Here is a 19,683-nt window from a genome sequence, read left to right as displayed (position 1 = left end):
TTTGGCCATCAAGTTAGTCCACCATCTTCAGCAGTTATGACAGCAATTACAGATGACTGGTTCCAAAATGGCCTTGCCCATATTTTGAACGAGCATGCGCAAAAGGACATTTTTAACATTGATGAGGCTAGACTGTTTTACTATCTTTTGTCAGATTGCTCATTGATGTTTAAAAGGGACATGTAATGGTGGAAAATGGAGCAAGAAGTGTGTCACTGCTATGGTCTGTGTCAACTTGGATGGCACCAAAACATCTCGTGTTGCTTCTCGTGATAGGAAATTCCAAGAAGCCATGGTGCTTTGCAAAAGACAGTATCCACATAAAATGGGGCAAGTAAATCCTCCGGAATGACCTCAGCATTTTTGTGACACAGATCAACAAAGACAAAACATGTCAACAAAAGAAATGGAAGACTGTCATCATTACAGACAACTACCCCATGCACTCTGACATCAACAGCCTGAAGAGAATCAAGCTGACGATCTTGCCTTCTAACTCCACAGCCAAGCTCCAACTAATGGATCAGGTGGTGATTAAGAAGCTGAAAATCCACTGCCAACAGCAGCTGATCTCTCAGGTTATTGAGACCATCAATAACTAGCACTGCACTAAAGGCCATGTTGATGCTGAAAAGGTCACGATAGACGGTGAAGGAAGCTTTCATCACATTGGGTTCAAACAAATTATGGCTTCACAAGATGACAAGAATGAGGAGGAGCAGGGAGATGCCAAACAATCCAATGACAAAACACTTTTTGCTCACTTCCAGGAGGCCAGTATGAAGGTTCTAACAGAAGTAAGAGTGGAAACCTATGGGGAGATGGACAAGTCCATGTGATGCACAATGGAATGAACAGATAATGCCATCCTAAATACAGTATATTCTTCAGCTGAGGAGGCTGATGACCCTGAAGATTCTAATGAATGCCCATCCACCCACCTGCCAGCTCCCTTGGTCAATACCGCAAAGGACGTGGAGATGCTCTGAGATTTTGTACTGCAGCATGAGAAACATGTTTGACTGCATTGACAATATGGGAGACTGTATCACTCCCATTCAAAAACAACATAGCAAGCAGAAAAAGATTATGCAGCTTTTCTAGTGCTAAATCCCAGCCCAGCTCAAGGCCAAACCCCAGCCTTGTTCAAGACGAGTACAATGTAAACTATGAACAAATGGAATGAAGATTTTTTTCGCTCCTTTACTGTGTGATTTTTTTATTTGGAATTTGAAAACAAGTAGTAAGTGTTAGAAATATGTTTAGGCATATTGACTATATAGGGATGCATTCATATGCAAATACATATAAAGATATGAACTAGGAGCAGGAGTAGGCCACTTAACCCCTCAAGCCTCCTTTATCATTCAATAAGATCATTGTGGATCTGATTGCAACCTACTCCAACTGTGCAAACAAACATTCTGTTTTAATTTTTCACCTTATTATCTCTTAAATGACTTCCAAGATTTTTGCCTGCACTGACCATTCATTCAACACATTAAATGACTTGTGTGTGAAGAAGTTCCTGACATCTGCCCAACGTTACCACAATCAGCTACAATGAATTGGGCTAGTCACTCTCATAGGATATTCTGGGAAATTTCAACACAGGACCTCCAGGCACATCACCCACCATCGGTGTTGCTCATGGTTCATCCTCCTATGCCAATCTAACTTTTCATTAATGGGATTTGAGTGTCACTAACAACGCCAAAATTTACTGCCCATCATTATTCTCCCTTGAGAAGGTGGTGGTGAGTCATTTTATTAAACCGCTGCAGTCCATGCGGTGCTGCTGTTGTGGAGCGAATTCCAGGATTTTGACCCAGCAACAATGAAGGAATGATGATAAGGATGGTGCGTAGCTTGGAAGAGAATTTGCAGGTTGCGATGTTTCCATTTATTTGCTGTCTTTGTCCTTCGAGGCAATAGAGTCACAAGTTTGGAAAGTGCTGTCGAAGAAACCTTAGTGAGTTGCCGCAGTGCATCTTAATAGATAGCACACACTACTGCTACTGTGCATCAGTGGCTGAGGGAATGAACGTTTAAGTTGGTGGACAGGGTGCAAAGCAAGCCATTTGATTTTTTTGTGGACAGTTTTGAGTATTGTTGGAGCTGTATTCATGTAGGCAAGTGGACTATATTCCATCACACTCCTGATTTGTGCCTTATATGTGGTGCATAGGCTGTGAGGAATCAGGGGGTAAGTTACATGTCACAGAATTCCTAGTCTCTAACTTACTCTTGTAGCCACAGTATTTATATGGCTGGTGCAGCTAATTTTCTTGTCAATGCTAACACCAGGAACTGATGATGGGGATTCACTGTTGGCCATGCCTTTGACTATCAAGGGGTCAGATTTTCTTGTATTGAAGATTGGCATTACCTAGTACTTGTGTAGCATGAGTGTAACTTGCTCAAGTTCAATATTTGTCCAGGTTTTGCTGCATGTGGGCACGAAGCTAAGGAGTTGTGAATGAAAATGAACACTGTCCAATCATCAGCGAACATCCCAATTTCTGACGTTCAATGACCTTCCCTCTATTGTAAGCAGTTGCAAGGTGGTTGAGCCTCAGATACACTTCTGAGGAACTTCTGCAGCAATGACTGAGATGATTAACCTCCATCAATCACAACTATCTTCCTTCATGTCAGGTATGCCTACATCCAGTAGAGAGTTTCCTCCCTGAATGCTATTGATTTTTATTTTGCTACGGCTCTTTGATGCAACACCTCACCTCTGGAATTTAACTCTTTTTTCTATGTTCAAATCAAGCCAGTAATGAGGTCTTTGGTTGAATGACCCTGGCAGAACACAAACTGAGCATCAGCAAGAATGTTATTTCCATGTAAGTGTCATTTGATAGGTCTATCGGGATCTCTTCCATCACTTTGCTGATGATTGAGAGTAGACCGATGGGGGCAGAAACTGTCTGGATTGGATTTAGAACATAGAACATAGAACATTACAGCGCAGAACAGGCCCTTCGGCCCACGATGTTGCGCCGACCAGTTAAAAAACAATGACCCACTAATCTAAACCAATCCCTTTTCGTCCATAAACCTATCCACGGATCTCTTAAACGCCCCCAAACTAGGCGCATTTACAACTGCAGCAGGCAGGGCATTCCAATCCCTCACCACCCTCTGGGTAAAGAACCTACCCCTGACATCCGTCCTATAACTACCCCCCCTTAATTTAAAGCCATGCCCCCTCGTGCTAGCTTTCTCCATCCGAGGAAAAAGGCTATCACTATCCACCCTATCTAAACCTCTAATCATCTTATATGTTTCAATAAGATCCCCTTTTAGCCGCCTTCTTTCTAGCGAAAACAACCCCAAATCCCTCAGTCTCTCCTCATAGGACCTCCCCTCCATACCAGGCAACATCCTGGTAAACCTCCTCTGCACCCTCTCCAAAGCCTCCACATCCTTCCTGTAATGTGGAGACCAGAACTGCACACAGTACTCCAAGTGCGGCCGCACCAGAGTTGTGTACAGTTGCAACATGACGCTGCGACTCCTAAATTCAATCCCCCTACCAATAAACGCCAAGACACCGTATGCCTTCTTAACAACCTTATCTACTTGATTCCCAACTTTCAGGGATCTATGTACACATACACCTAGATCCCTCTGTTCATCCACACTATTCAAAGTCCTCCCGTTAGCCCTATACTCCACACATCTGTTATTCCTACCAAAGTGAATTACCTCACACTTCTCCGCATTAAACTCCATCCGCCACCTCTCGGCCCAGCTCTGCAACCTGTCTAAGTCTCCCTGCAAACTATGACACCCTTCTTCACAATCTACCACACCTCCGACTTTGGTGTCATCAGCAAATTTACTAATCCACCCAACTATACCCTCATCCAGATCGTTAATAAAAATTACAAACAGCAGTGGCCCCAAAACAGATCCCTGAGGCACACCACTCGTAACTGAACTCCATGACGAATATTTACCATCAACCACCACCCTCTGTCTCCTATTTCTTCTCCATTTTGTGGGCCACATAATATTGTACATTGTCAGGTAGATGCTATAGTGTATTGGAACAGGTTGGCTAAGTTCAGTTCTGAAGCACAACTTAATGATGCCAGGGCCTATATTCTTCATGGTATCCAGAGCTTTTGCCCATTTCTTGATATCATGTGAAATGAATGGAATTGGCTGGAGACTGTCTTCTGTGATACTTGGGACCTCAGGACGAGGCTGAGATAGATCATCCACTGGATGAAGATGGTTACAAATATTTCAGCCTTTTCTTTTGCACTGACACAGCAACACAAGAGTAGGAGTAGGCCAGCAGTCCATCAAGCCTGCCCTGCCATTCAATTCGATTAGCTACCTCAACGCCACTTTCCTACACAATCCCTACCAAATCTCCTGGAATTGCATGGCATGAAAAGGAAACTGCTTTTCATTAACCAATTGGGTGATTATTGACAGTCAGTCAATCTTTTTCTTAAATCTAATAACCATTTAAGGAAAATGAAAAAGATCTAAAATGGCTTATACCAGCTCTCCGATTTTTCTCCTTCAGCAATATTCAGGAACTTAATCCCTAATTCCTGGAGATACCTGAACATTCCTCATTTAGCAACCTTAATAATGAAGTTCATATAAACCACAGACTAAATAGGCTTAATTCTGGCCTTGTAGATTCTTGTAGATTTCTCATTCCCATCAGCTGTTTCATAATTTCTCCCATTCCTTTCAGACATTGTCGTCCTGTTCATTCCCAGAAGGATTTAATCTCAGGCCTCCATCATTACTCACAGAGGAGAGGTAATTAATCCTATGGCATTCAGTACTTCAGTACTGCAAGACAGACCTCTACCTCCCCAAGTCCCAACAGAGCAACCAGCTTGCCTCATTGCTGCAGAAATTGCCCTATCACTGTGTGGGGGTAGGGATTATTCTCATTCACTCCAGGTAACCTTCCCAATCAATGCTTTAATGGACATGGGTACTGGAAATGTCATATGTATATGCTCTGCATCAACAGGATCTGCAGTTGACAGGTTCAACTCTAGTCATAAAGTGAGAGGGAGGTGTCACATAGCCATTGGAGTCAGGAGGAGATGAGGGCCTTATGCAGGAGGGTCTGGGGAGGGGGTAATCACTCTGCCTGAGATCGGTAGGGTGGATGGGGGTCTGCTACCACTCTGCCTGAGATCAGTGGAGGAGAAGGGCGGACAGGGCCACAATTGGTTTGGGTGGCGGGGAGTGTGGGGGTTAATGGAATCTGTAATGTTGGGGATGGAGCAATGTCTGTGAGGGCTCACAAGGATAACCTATTCACAAGACCATCCCATAAGGTTTGGGAAGTAGATATTGCCCACACCTTGTGGAGTATCTGTAAACCTCAGCTGCTACCAACTTTAATCCCACCATTTGCCATTTATTCACAAAACAGGAACAGAAAATCATTTGCATGCCCACAAATCATTTCTGGAAATAAAGGACAAACATGATTTAATCTGAACTTATTTTGTTTTGAAGGTAGTGAGCCCTATTTTACCATTTTGATTCTAAGTGCTGCGTGGACTTGAAACTGGATCCAATTTTTAGGCCTGTTTTGAGGTGCCCCTATATGCACTCTGCCTGCAAAAATATCAGCGAGTCCAAATTGTGTTGCACAAGCCTGTGGGCAGGCATTAACGTACCTGAAACCCTGCAGCTCTGATTGGAGCCTACAAATGCACATGTGCGAAACAAATGATAGAATGCTGCTCCCTTGCCATATCCCTCCTGGGCCAGATAATGCCTCCCCCTGGCCCTCACAGACATTGCTCCATCCCCAACATTACAGATTCCATTAATCCCCACACTCCCCGCCACCCAAACCAATCGTGGCCCTGTCCCCCCTTCTCCTCCACTGATCTCAGGCAGAGTGGTAGCAGACCCCCATCCACCCTACCGATCTCAGGCAGAGTGATTACCCCCTCCCCAGACCCCCCTGCATAAGGCCCTCATCTCCTCCTGACTCCAATGGCTATGTGACACCTCCCTCTCACTTTCCTATCCCCAATTATTGAGGCATTGATCCACCATTGCCTCCCACCATCCCCAACAGCACATCGGCAAGTGTTCTTGCCTCCCCCTCAACGCTAAAAAGCAAACTGCATGTAACTTGTTGGAATGCTCTGCCAATGTACCTGTAGCTGATCTGTCCAAATGAGGGGCAGCTCCATAAAAACCCCAAGGATGGACAGGCAGGCAGTACAGAAAAAAAAAAATGGGCACACAACCAACCCCTAATACTCTGCAGGAGTCACAGCATCATTTCTTTTATGGTTTCTTCTGTCTCTTAGGGCTTTCGGCACATCCTTTAGCTCGCAGAGTGCTGAGTGTACTAGGACCCAGCAGTATCCAGAAGACCAGAGGTCAGTTCTGAGACCTGGGTCTATGCTGCAAATTGGACATCACACACCCCTCACACATTTCAGAACTCCCCCTGACCCGAGAAACAAAATGGCCACAATGAAAGGACCCACATAAGCAGCAGAGAGCTGTTGGAAATTAGGCACTTACCTCCTCACTGTCACTGATGGAGCGCCGGAGTTGGACTTTTATGGAGCATGTCTGATTTGTGCCAGTTCCAGATGGGTGAACACAGTGGTAAAGGGGGAATTGCTGGTAAAATTGGACATGTAGCCCATTAAGTCAATTTAAATGCATGCAAATGAACTTAAATGGTGGTTGCAACCATTTCGGCATGGTCCCGATCGCAGCCATTTGCAGGCCTTGGTAAAGGGGAAACCAGCATGCAGGCAGGCGTGGATCGCACTAATCGCCTCACGCCCGACTTTACCAAGTTTTCATGCCCAAAAATGGGTGCCGCTCAATGATAAAATTGGGCCCGTTGTGTTTTTTTTAAATCATTGATGTCACAATTTTGTCCCTTTCTCCAGTGCCCCACAATTGGTTAAATTCAATATCACTCCATAGCGCTAGGTACTGGAGCACTTCGTGCTCAATTATTGTGATGGTCACAGCTATTGTAGTCAATATCTCACGTGTTCCCACGGTGTGTGCACAAACCTATCTACTCAACAGGAACAATGTCAAATTTCAAAAATAGAGGCATGCCTCCCTTTCCTGCTCTCCCACTCCCCACAACTATTTTAAACCAAGTTAAGCAGATATTAAATGGACAATGGGTCAGTCACATCGAGGCACCCTGATGGCTTGTCATCGTTGCCTTGGAGATATGTGATGGTATGTGAAGAGTTGACCCAGATAGCATTCTGGCTGTACTCTACTATGCTGAGACACTGAACAAGTGCAGTTGGTATGGCCACAGGGGTTGTGCCACAATACAAAGCAGCTCTGAATTGGATTGTCACTACTGTCAGGTGACGGTTCACAGTTACTATGCTGTGATTCGCAGCTCAGATAGAACAGCAGCATAGAGCAGCAATCTACTCTCACATTGCTGCAGTGTTAATGTTTCAGATCTATCAGACTGATTTTCAATGACACATGGGCATACTCCATTTATCTACAACCATACGTTCAGTATCATCATAGGATGGGTAATAATGAGAGCATGTTAATAGGAGCTGCATTATACACTGACCATACTGACAGGTCCTGATAGGATATTATACATTGATCATATTGATAGGTACCAATGGGATATTACACACTGCCCATATCATTGGAGCTCATGGGATATTATATACTAACCAGATTGATGTATACTGATGGAATACTAATCATATTTACAGGCACCAACAGATCATACAATGACAATATTGATTTTATTGATGGAATATTATATACTGACTATATCATTGGTACTGGTGGGATGTTATATATTGAACATGTTAACAGGTACTGATGGGATATTATATACTGACCATACCTGTAGGAAGTGATCCACATCGACAGGTACTGATGATAACATTGGATTTTCACTCTTTTAAGTTCAATATTTTTTGAGACACCCCCATCATCCATTACTTTGTGCAATTGGCCTGGGTTTTTCATTTGTTATTTTCACTCTCTAAGGAGATTACCTGAATCCACACAAGTTGGCAGTTCCTTAATCATGAAGCAGAAAACATCGTAACTGTAAAGGGCAAGTTCAAAGAATCACCTTTTCTTGTCCAATTTAAATAATACAATACACGATGGGATTTGGTCTGATTTTGCTCTGGGCTGAGTTATCTAAGGAAAACCATGGACCTATTGTTACCCTGTGAATAATCTAAGCATAATGGGATAGAAAGCACAAGGAGGCTGCAGAAGCAAGTCTTGTTACTATTTAGCATTCTGTCAATCTAAAAACCAGCAAATGCTGACCATTATGATTCTGTTTTTCAAGCTAGATGTAAATTTACCCAAGATCCACCTCATCTGTGTTAAATATGTATAGAAGAGTTGCATGGGACTTGACCATCACTTAAAGATTCCAGGCTCTCTCATTGATTTGAGGATGATGAACAATGGGAGCAGCGACAGTACACATTTCTATAGTATGTTACAGTAAAGGAGAGGGACACAGTGGGATAGCACCAAGGGGCTGGAATTAGAAAATGAAAGTGTGGATGAGGATGCCTTTGAAGGCAGGGAAAGGAGTAGCAAGTCAAAAGGGAGCATGAACAGGACTGTAAAGGACAACACCAAGGTGGCTGGTTAACCAATTTCCAACCTTGCAGTAAGAATCACAAGGAGCAAGGAGCACCTGGTTAAAGTAGCTGTTCAAAATCATTGATTGGACATCTGCTGGAACGTTATGTCATTTTGGTACCAAGACCAATGTCAAGGCCTTCATAAAAGTGCAAAAGTAGTTTACTGGAATGGCACCAGGGATGAGTGACTTAAGCTAATTGGAGAAACTAGAGAAGCTGGAGTTGTGAAACAAAAACAGAAAATCTGGAGAAACTCTGACAGCATTTGTGGAGAGAAAAAAGAGCCAACGTTTCAAGTGTGGATGACTGGAGTTCTGTTTAGATTAGAGAAGGTTTAATAATGATGTTCAAAATCATGAATGATGTTAGAGTAAATAAAAGATTGTTTCAAGTGGCAGGAAGGTCAGTAACCAGATGATACAGATGTAATGTTATTGGCAAAAGAAGCAAATAATATTCTTTATTCAGTGAAATGTTAAGATTTTAACTGCACCTTGATGGGAGCAGATTCACTAATAACTTTCAAGAGTTAAGTTGGATAAATACTTCAAAGTAAGAAAGTGGCAGGGCTCTGAGGAAAAAGCAAAGGGGTGAGACTAATTGGATAGTTCTTTCAAAGTGGCAGCAGCAGACATTTTGGACTGAATGGCCTCCATTGAGTTGATGCTATAGTTCAGAGGTGTCATGTTAGTGTGTGTGAGGCAAAATAGATGACTGCCATGGGAATTCTCAAGTTGCAGTGACTACTTTACTATCAAACATTGTTGCACATTTCAAACATTGTTCTGTTTCAAGAAATCAAATACTCCCCCCTTACTCGATGTTCCTTTACTTGAGGCATTGAAACATTTAAAGAAAACAGTTATATTATGTGACAAGACAATCTCACGTGAGCGTGTAAAATGTTTATTCACTCATGTCTGACTTGCCACAGCCGTTTCTCTTTTCTTGTACTAGGAATAAAATTGCTTCACTGCGATCATCAACATTATATACAAGTGCATGAAAATATGGTTTGCACGATCTTATGAGAGGAGCTCAATTATGTTCTGCTCTCGGGTATCCTCAAGTGACTGAGGTCTGCAATCTGTTACTGTTATGGATTATTCATGTCCTTCTTCATATTTCCCTATGGATATCATGCAGTCGAACAGGGAAAATGTGGGTCCTTTCCCCATGGTTACTAAACAGTACAAAGGGACTTCCATAAGGAGCATTTAAACAAACTGAAAACAATTTTCAAAGGCAGAGAACATGGCTGGCTGCTGAAATTTTCCCAATGGCCCACACAGCCAGTACACACCAAATAAATTACCAAGAATTACTCTAGCCCCACTGTCTAACTAATTGGCATACTTTGGCAAATTCCACCAAATGCAGTGACAAGGATGATTGAATAAAGCCAATTAACATGTCCACTTCAGGGAACATTGCACTATTTCCAAAACTTTTTTTTATTCATTGGATATGGGTGTCTGGACCAGCATTTATTGCCCATCCCTAATTGGCCTTCAACTAAGCGGCTTGCTAGGCCATTTCAGTGGCAGTTATCACATTGTTGCAAAGCTGGAGTCACATGTAGGCGAAACCAGATAAAGATTTCCTTCCCTAAAGGACATGAGTGAATTAGATGGCTTTTTACAACAAACCAAAATGATCATCATTAGACTATTAGTTCCAGATTTTTTTTATTGCATTCAAATTTCATCAGCTCCTTTGGGGGATTTGAACTTGGGTCCCACAGGCATTATCCTGGGTCTCTGGATTACTAGTGATAATACCATTACACCACCAAACTATCACAAGAAGCAGCCAGGCACGTCTGAGAACGTTTCTATCAGAAAAGTTAAAGTTTATTAAGACAGAAACTTAGCAGCTTTTTTTTTGTAAGCACCTCCTTTGCAAGTAATATAAATAAATAATCCGAAAGTGATTCTCAGGAACTATCAACTTACTTTAAGTCTTTTCTACCAAAGTTCACAATGCAAATAACTAATTGAAAATAGCAGCGGATTAATTTACCCATTACTTTACCCTCCAACTGATCAGTGAATTCTGACAACCTTTCATCTCAGTGTAATAAGTCACTTTTTCCACTGACATGAGAACAAGTCGATACAAAAGCAGATAATCATTCAAAAACGCAAGGTATTGGAAGGCTTTTGAACTTTTATAACTGATAGGAATTGTGTGTGTTTTATTGGTGAGTATGTGTGATTTCACTGGCATGCATATTTGCTTTATTGGCAATGTGCGTGTTTTTTGGAGTGTGCAGGCGTTTCATAGGTGCACATTCTGTTGGCTTACTGGCATGTTTTACTGCCATGTGTGTGCATTTTGTTGGCGCACATGTGGCATTTTGTTGGCAATGTGTGTTTTGTTGATGCTTTGTGTGCTTTGTTATCACCCGTGTATTTTGTTGGTATACACGTGTTTCTGTTAAGTTGTTATTTATATTTCTTGTTGGATGTTGTGCTGGTTAGTCTGTCATATATATAACATGCGTGACAATCATTAGCACTTTGAGTTTGCTCCATCTTCCATACACTAAACTGGCTTTGCTTCATTTAATAAAGGTTATCCCTTGTCAGCAATCTTCAATAAATCCCAATGGCTCAGCAACATTACAGACCAGGAAACATTTCACCCCTTTGTCTGTACTGAATTTGCTTTTGTCCTGTTGGCAGTAGGAATGTTAAAGGTCGACTCTGTGCTTCGGGTTCAGGAAGAGAAAGATCAAGCAGCAATCCTACTCTCTAACACCCACTCAGATGTGCCAGTGTGAGCATCAAATGAGGATACGGAAAGGAGTGAAAGTAGACGAGTCCAGTCTTAATCCCTGAACCAGTGCAAGTTTTCTGAGCTGCTTGGATATGATAATTGGCTTTGGCACCTTTGGTTAGAGATTTAAAGAGGTGGGTAGAATCAACCAGGCTTCCTACCCCTCAATATCATTCAACTATTCTGCTGGAAGGTGCAGATGTCAAAAAGGTCAAAGATGAGTTTAGCTGCCTTGTTCTCCTGTTATGTCCCCATTGTCATGAAGAATAGTGATACAAATATGATATTGGGTGGGCGGGGAGAGGGGAAGAGTTCAAAAAGGGAGGGGAGATGGTGCAGTTTCAGATGGAGGTGGGGAATTGTGGCTGGCCTCCTTGACGTTTCAACACAGTAGGCACTTTCAGGAGATGCAAGGTGAGCGAAGCTTCTTTAAGTATTACATTTTCACTTAGAACACTTAATCAGAAAACTGCAAAACTGTATAATTTATTATCGATTTCCAGAGGTTGGAAAGAAAAAAATGGCTGAAGCTTAAAGTCTTTTTCCCTTCTCTTTGTTTTGAGGGAAAGGGAGGAGTGAGGGGAAAGGTTTGTGAAGAAAATATTTTTTTTGAAGGGCTCTCAGCTTCAAGATTTATTTATGTTAGTACATTGCTCAACCATCTTTCGCTTCCTTTGGATTACTGCAAAGCAATTTCCTTTGGCTAGTGCACTGCTCTCACTTATTTAGGCCATCAAGTTACCATGATATATTCCTGCTGCAAAGAACCGGATAAGCCAGGCCACTGAGGACTTATGGTTGCTATGTTCAGATTGTCGTCTAACTTGCTGGTACTTTGTTACTTTAAACAATTTAATGTTTTCTTACAAATTGTTCTTACAAAATTATATGTTTACATTCAGTGGTGTGAATTTCCAATGATGTCAATGAGAATGAGGTTATTGATACAGGCTTCTCAACAAGCCCTGCTGGTCTGCAATGACAATGGTCTTTTCTCCTTCGAGAGACGAAGGATGACAGGTGACCTGATAGAAGTGTATAAGATGTCGAGAGGTATAGATTGGGTGGATTCTAAGAGGCTTTTTCCCAGGGCTGGAATGGTTGCTACAAGAGCACACAGGTTTAAGGTGCTGGGGAGTAGGTTCAGAGGAGATATCAGGGATAAGTTTTTCACTCAGAGGGTAGTGGGTGAGTGGAATCGGCTGCCGTCGGTGGTGGTGGAGGCAAATTCAATAGGGTCTTTTAAGACACTTCTGGATGAGTACATGGGACTTAATAGAATTGAGGGTTATAGGTAAGCCTAGTAGGTAGGGATATCATCGACACAACTTGGGGGCTGAAGGGCCTGTTTGTGCTGTAGTTTTTCTGTTCTATAACCAGTCCACAGTTCTCATCCAAGAAAGGCAAGATGCCAAGCCAACCCAAGGCACTGAGAACAGCTCTGACTTCAGAGCTAGTCATAGTCATTAAATGCATAAAAATAGAAAAGATGTGCATTTATATAGCACCACTTACAACTACAAAACATCACAATTCATTTCGTAGCCAGTTAATTACTTTTGATATATAGTCCCAGTTATGATGGGACAGCAGCCAATTTGTGCACAGCAAGCTCCCACAAATACTAATGTGGCAATGACTTGAAGTTGCGGATAAGAATTGGCCAGCATCCCACGCCTAACTTGAATTTCACAATAACTTCATTGCAGTGTTAATGGAAGCTTTACTTGTGACGAATAAATAAACTTTTTAAAACTTTCTGCTCTTCTTTGAAATAGTGCCATGGGATTATTTAAGTCCACGCGAAAGGTCAGTTGGAACCTTCAATTAATGGCCCATCCAAAATTCAGCACTGCATCAATACTGCGATGAATTATCAGCCTTGATTTTTGTGCTTAAGTCCTGGAGTGTGACTTAAACCTACAACCTTTCTGACTCAGGGGTGTGGATGCTTCCAAATGAGACAATGCTAGCAAGAAATTAGATATTAGAGCAGGTGACAAAAAAGCTGGCTGAAATAGGTAGTTTTTAAGGAGCAAGTTAAGGAAGAGTGAGGCACGGAGATTGGTAGAGAGAATTGTAGAGTAACCAAAGACACAGCCACTAATGATGAAACATTTAAAATTGTGTATGTGCAAGAGACCAGAATTGGAGGGTGATAAGGCTGAAAGAGGTGAGAAACAAGGAGGGGAAATGCATGGAGAGATTTGACAACATGGTGAGATCTTTCATTCGTTACTATAAAACAACACATAGTCACAGTATCAACTGCTTCAACTATTTCCATCATTCTTCCACAAAATCTATCCCACAGCATGGCAACACAGTGGTTAGCACTGCTGCCTCACAGCGCAGGGACTCATGTTTGATTCCGGCCATCCCATGTGTGCGTGGGTTTCATCTGGGTGCTCCAGTTTCCTCCCACACTCCAAAGATGTGCAGGTTAGACTGATTGGTCATGCTAAATTGCCCCTTAGTGTCAGGGGGACTAGCAGGGTAAATGTGTGGGGTTGGAGGGATAGGGCCTGTGGGGGATTGTTGTCAGTGCAGGCTCGATGGACCAAGTGGCCCTTTTCTGTATTGTAAGGATTCTATGGTTCTAAGAAACTGTACTATTGGTATCTTTGATGAGGGAGCATATAAAATGTAGGACAGAGGTATTCTCCAGGGACTGAGAACTAAACCAACTTTGTTAGATGGTTTCCAGGGTTCTATACACATCTCATTTATATTTTAAAATATTTGATTACATATGTACTCTACCTCTGGAATCTGGGCAGTATTGTAACCAGAGCATGCAGTGTGCTGTTAATTTAATTGATTTCAACGAAGTTATAAATTCCAATTCCAATCTCTTAGTAAAGTAAGCACAGAAGTCCATTCAGCTGCTCAAGCTTGGTCCACTGTTCACTTAGATCAATGTTTCTCCAAGTGAGGGTCACAACCTTTGGGATAGATTGCAGAATATTGAAAAATGGGTTGTGAAAAATTATACCCAAAGATTGCCACAGATTTGCTTCCATTTTCTCTCTGGGTTAGTTCTCTCTGCAGTACAGTATATGACCGCATGAAGCAAGAATAAACAGGTCAGCAGTCCCTGTACCTACACTTGGCATCAAGAGTCCTATATGTATGTGCACTTGGCACCAATTTTCTTTCCTTTCTAGTAAGGCAATTGTAGACATGGATCATTTTGTTATTCAAATGAGAGGGCCAGACACACCAGTAGCCGATAAACCTACAGGCCAGGAATTTGCACCTGCCAGAGACAGTGCTAGCTGCTCCTCTGAGTTCATGACAGGACAGAGCAGTACAAATGTCAGCTATGAACAGAGCATCAGGGTCTCCAATGAACAGTCTGCAAAGCAAAAACTAAAATCAGGAACAAAGCCATTTAAGATGATTTTTTGAGTTTTTTTTGTCAATTTTGCCAATGCAAATCAGGATGCAAAGCCTATGTGTGTTATGTACAGGGAATGAGAGTTTAAAACTCTCAAAACTGCAAAGACACCTGAAGACTAAGCATACCAATTGGAGATCAAACCTTTTGGATTTTTTTCAAAGGATGCAGCTCTTACATAGTGGCTTATTGTGTAGTCAAAGAGAAAAGGCCCCACACGATTGCAGAGAAATAGATTCTCCCCATAACACTAGACGTGACTGGCATGGTTTTCGATGAGAAGTCAGCTAAAAACTGAAATGTGTCCTGCTTAGTGATAACCCAGTGTCTTGTTGAAATTTGTGATATTGCTGAGAATTTAGAAGTACATTTCTCGGTTAAAGTTTTAAAGCAGGGGATGTTTCAATACAACTGGATGAAAATACAGACCTTCCAGATTGCATACCATTGTTAGTTTAAGTAAGGTTCAGCACCAGTCCTGAGTAAAATAAGCATTTTGTTGCTATTGCTCTTCTTGGCGACCTACATGTCCAAGGTGGAAATTTCCGTTCTCACAAAGGTGAAGACAGCACAAAGGAACCTGCAGAACTCTGCACCTGATATGCGTGTTGCTCCCTCTTTCTGTGAATCCGATTAGAGTGACAATGTGAGGACCAAGCAGACTCACTTATCACTTTAAGTTGTAAGTGAACGTGGCAAGGATCATGATGGACGGCCATTTGGTGAAAGTGGGTCATCAGAAAAACAGTTTAAAAAATCAACTTGGACCACATTAACTCCATTTATCTGCTTTTGTTCCTTAATCCTTGAAACCCTCACCAAACAAAAATCCATCACCCTAAGAGTTAAAACCATGACTTGATTTAGCATCCATAAGACTATTGTGACAGAGCACCCAACTTTAATACCCTATGCAACCAGTCCAAGCTCTTAACAATTAATTAGGTGAGGTACCAAGACTGGATGCAATACTCTAGATGGGATCTGACCAAAAAGTGCAGTCTTTTTGGCACCTCTTGCAATCTCTTCTTGTCAGTGGCTGTAACACATTCTGAAACCAGGCTGGACAATAAGCAGCTGTCTCCACCAGCTTTATGCTCTGTTGAATCTCGGCTCCATCAAATATAAATTGAACAAAGCGTACGACTTGTTGATGTGGGCACAGGTGAAAGAAAACTTGCCAGCTGAGAAACAGTTGGCTTCAAAAACAAAAAGCACTCAGCTAAAAAATAGGCCTGGGTATAAGCCTCCAACATGTGAAAACAAGTAGCTACATTGGAATTGTAATGGGAAACAGTCTTAAACGTCAGGCTATGGGTATACTCAAGCTTAGTACACTCAAACTTGAGGAAACATGGAAATACATGAAAATATGAAGAGGACACGAGTGTTTAGGTTTCAAAACTGATTTTCTGAGGGGCATTAAGCTATTTCTCCTCACCCCAATTCTTTTTGCTTCCACACTTGGTACGGTTTCCAGTAGTTTTCTAGAATATTTTGATTGTTCCCCTTGAAAGAGTTTGTTTAGCTTGGCACAGATTACTTCAGTAGGTCCTCCAATCAACTACAACTCACTGGGTCAATGTGCAGAGGGCAGAGGTTCCAGGCTTATAAACGGGACATTTCGGTTGCAGTTCCTTCTTGGTTTCCTTGTTACAAATAATCCTATTGGGCACAGAAAGATTCCAATTGGCTGCTGCTGTGTTTATCGACTGTTCAGCAGGAGAATTTAAATGAGGCAGTTTTATGCAGCAGGGAAAACAGAAAATATGTCAATATCCATTTACTGAAGTCTGCATGACCTAGGTCATGAATGCAACTGCATTAATAAATTTCAAGTATAAGGTTTTAACAAACGCTTAATTTATTGTTCTGGTGAATGGATCAGAAGGTCTCTGATTCAGGTCATAGTCACACCCAGCACAACAGCCTAATAGCTACAGGAGGCTTCAAATTGAGGCCACAAACTGAGGATATCTTAGTTGTGTCACAGTCTCAATGAAAAGTAAACGGACACCATTTTGTGAATCTCAATATCACATTCTACAACAGCAACTTGCATTTATATAGCACCTTGTAAAATGCTTCACAGGAATGTAATCAAACATCACAGAAATAGGGAGGGGAGATTTGAACAGATTGCTGAATACTTTCAAACTGATGTATTTCTTAACCAGACGACAATGTAGGTCAGCAAACACTGGGGAGTTGGTGAATGGGTGAGCTCAAATTTCTGGAGGATTGAAGATGGGTGACTGGCGAGGACAGCATTGGAATAGTAAAATCCAACATCACAAAAGGCACAGATGAGGCTTTCAGCAACTGATAGGCTGAGGTAGGTGTACAGAAGCACCATTCTCTAACCTGCCAATACAAGGACAGAATGCAAGATACACAAGCAAGAGTGGAACATGTGCTCTGTTGCGCCTGGTCTGCTTTTCAATATCATGATTGATCTTCCACCTCAAGTCCACTTTCCCTCTATATCTTATATCTTACCCTTGATTCTGTGAAATACCAAAAATTTGTCTATCTCAACCTTAATTATACCAGAACAATAAATTAAGCATTTGTTAAAACCTTATACTTGAAATTTATTATTGCAGTTGCATTCATGACCTAGGCCATGCAGATTTCAATAAGTGGATATTGACAATCCTCTGGGTAGACAATTCCAAAGGTCCACAGCCTTTACAGAAACATGTTTTCCTTATTTCAGCTGTAATGATTGACTCCTTATCTTGAGAGTGCGCCCACTTGTTCTCGGGAACTCAGCTAGAGAAATAATCTTTCAGTGTCTACCAATTAAGCCCCCTAAGAGTCTTGCATTTTTCTAGGAGATCGCCTCTCATTGTTCTAAACTCCAGCGTTCACTGGCCCCATTTCCTCAGCTTTTCATTATTGAACAACTCCCTCATCTCAGGGACCAATGAACCTTCTCTGAACCACCTCTAATGCAAATATACTTTTCCTTAAAACTGAACAGCAAAATGTCACATAGCACTCCAGGTGTGGTCTCACCAATGCTTGGTATAATTTTAGCAAAACTTCCTTTTCAGGAACCAATTATGTCATTAAGTCCAAGAACTGCCTGTAGTTACATGTAGTTAACAAAGATTTGCTGTTAACATACAGAAGACTACAACAACATGTTCTGTAATCATTACATATTAATGGTTATTAAATATGGAGATATGATGAGTGTTGCATCTGGGACATTGTCAGGTATGATTCTATGAGTGTAACTATGTCAGGCTGTTGCTTGACTAGTCTGTGGGACAGCTCTCCCAGTTTTGGAACAAGCCTCCAAATATTAGTAAGAAGGACTTTACAGTGTTTGGTATGCCATTGCCATTTCTGGTGCCTAAGTCAATGTTAGGTGAATCCATTCATTACAGTTTGATATAACTGAGTGTTTTGCCTGACCATTTCAGAGGGCATTTAAGAATCAACAAAATTGTTGTATGTCTGCACATATTTAGGCCAGACCAGGTAAGGATGACAGATTTCCTTCCCTAAAGGACATCAGTAAACTGTTACATTAATCAACAATGATTTCATGATCACCATTACTGAGACTAGCATTTAATTGAATTCAAATTCCACAAACTGACATGGTGGAATTTGAACCTGTGTCTCCATGGCATCCGCCTGGGCCTCTGCATTATAAGTCTAGCAACATTAGCATTATGTCTTCAGCTCCCTCCCAGCTAGATGCTGCACACTAACTTTCTGCTTTTCTTGCACAAGGACAGCCAAAGCTCTTTGACATCATTTAGAAGTTTCAAGCCGTTTAAAAAGTGTTCAAACTACAGCAATGGAATCCTACTTACACAGTAATAAGTAATAGACATTTACTAGTCAGATTAAGGAGATTTTGTATTTACCACTTTGTATTTTATGGGATTGTGTGTTGATTCTCCAATGTTGTTTGCAACCACAACTGGTTTCCCTTATTGGCATAATTGCAAATAATCAAAAACAGAGTCTTGGGTCTGGTTATAACTCCAGTTTACCAATGAAACAATGAGGAGAGGAGTTGATGTTGTTTTGCTGTGCCAAATATAAAAGCAATTTTGACATTCTTGCACAAACTGAGTGAATTACATTTACAGATTTCCTGGATTTGCTCTTTCCCTTTTGTCCTCTCCTTCAAAGTAGTGACTCTGGCCATTGTACAGCTCCCGAAGCACCAATTCTTCACCTGTACTTCACCCAAGAGGGTAGTGTTCATCTTTCAGAACAAGCAATGAGTTTTGAAAAGCTCAAGTTCCACTGCAGGGCATCATCATCATCATCATCATCATCATCATCATCATCATCACCTCACCCTGCAACGATCACCATGCCTACACTACATAGATATACATGCATGGTTTTCAGCAGGAATCTTTAGGAAACAATCAGGAGCAAGAGTTTTGAATGCCACTCCATCTTCCTCCAGCCCCCAAATGAGATCAATTTATTAAATGTCAGCCTTGGTCTATGAGTAGCACTTGGGTCTCTTAATCAGAAGTTGAGAGTCTCATTCCAGCGTCTCCACAATTTAGGCTGAGCTCCAGTGCAGTATTGAAGAAGAGCTGCCATGTTGGAGATGCCTTCTTCCTGATGTGATGTTTGTCCTCTCTGGTATACTTCAATGAATAACAAGAGATTTTTTCACACATTCTAGTCTGTATTTATCTCATTAACCAACATCACTTAAAACAGTGCCTGTTAAGAATCTCATTGCGGGATCTCACTGTGTATAAATTGGCTGCTGCGTTCCCCGCAATAATTACAACACGAAAAAGTATTGACTTTACTGTAAACCCTGCGACTGGAGCGATGCTACAGAGACCCAAGTTCTTT

General features: G+C 41.6%; 1 protein-coding gene across 7 annotated transcripts in view; it reads right to left on the bottom strand.

Moving 5' to 3' along the window:
• The window catches only part of hipk2 (homeodomain interacting protein kinase 2), a 285,854-nt gene that overhangs the window by 121,673 nt on the left and 144,498 nt on the right, over positions 1–19,683 (bottom strand). The window lies entirely within an intron of this gene.

This window comes from Carcharhinus amblyrhynchos, chromosome 6 (assembly GCF_965287045.1).
Source record: "Carcharhinus amblyrhynchos chromosome 6, sCarAmb.v2.hapA, whole genome shotgun sequence".
NCBI classification, from domain to species: Eukaryota; Metazoa; Chordata; class Chondrichthyes; order Carcharhiniformes; family Carcharhinidae; genus Carcharhinus; species Carcharhinus amblyrhynchos.
The sequence above is the reverse complement of the archived record's forward strand: the minus strand, read 5'-3'. Positions and strand labels throughout refer to the sequence as shown.